The sequence below is a fragment of the Penaeus monodon genome, chromosome 30 (assembly GCF_015228065.2).
Source record: "Penaeus monodon isolate SGIC_2016 chromosome 30, NSTDA_Pmon_1, whole genome shotgun sequence".
In the NCBI taxonomy this organism is placed as follows: domain Eukaryota; kingdom Metazoa; phylum Arthropoda; class Malacostraca; order Decapoda; family Penaeidae; genus Penaeus; species Penaeus monodon.
In genome coordinates, this window is record NC_051415.1 from 35763121 (window position 1) to 35763483 (window position 363).

Sequence of the window (363 nt, forward strand, 5' to 3'; positions counted from 1 at the left end):
GCTATCATGACTGTTTTTAACCCTTTACCGGGAACCAATAAAAAAAATCGATTACAGAAAATGAATCTACAACAAATTATAACACATTTCTATTTGTGCTACTTTTTTAGTTTCCCCTTTTCATGGTAGATGAAGTAACCTAAAACAATAACTTGTTGGAAAGCATAGCAAAATTTATATAATGGTAGTGATCAAAATAATGGTCTTGCCAGTGTAATGTAACATTTTTGTCATATAAATATCAAAATCATTATACAAGTTTAGGGATCAATGAGGACATAGAAATAAAAAAATATATGTTTCCCTTAGTCACAGCTTTATACAAAAATGCATATACACATTACTGTGTGTGTGTGTATACAG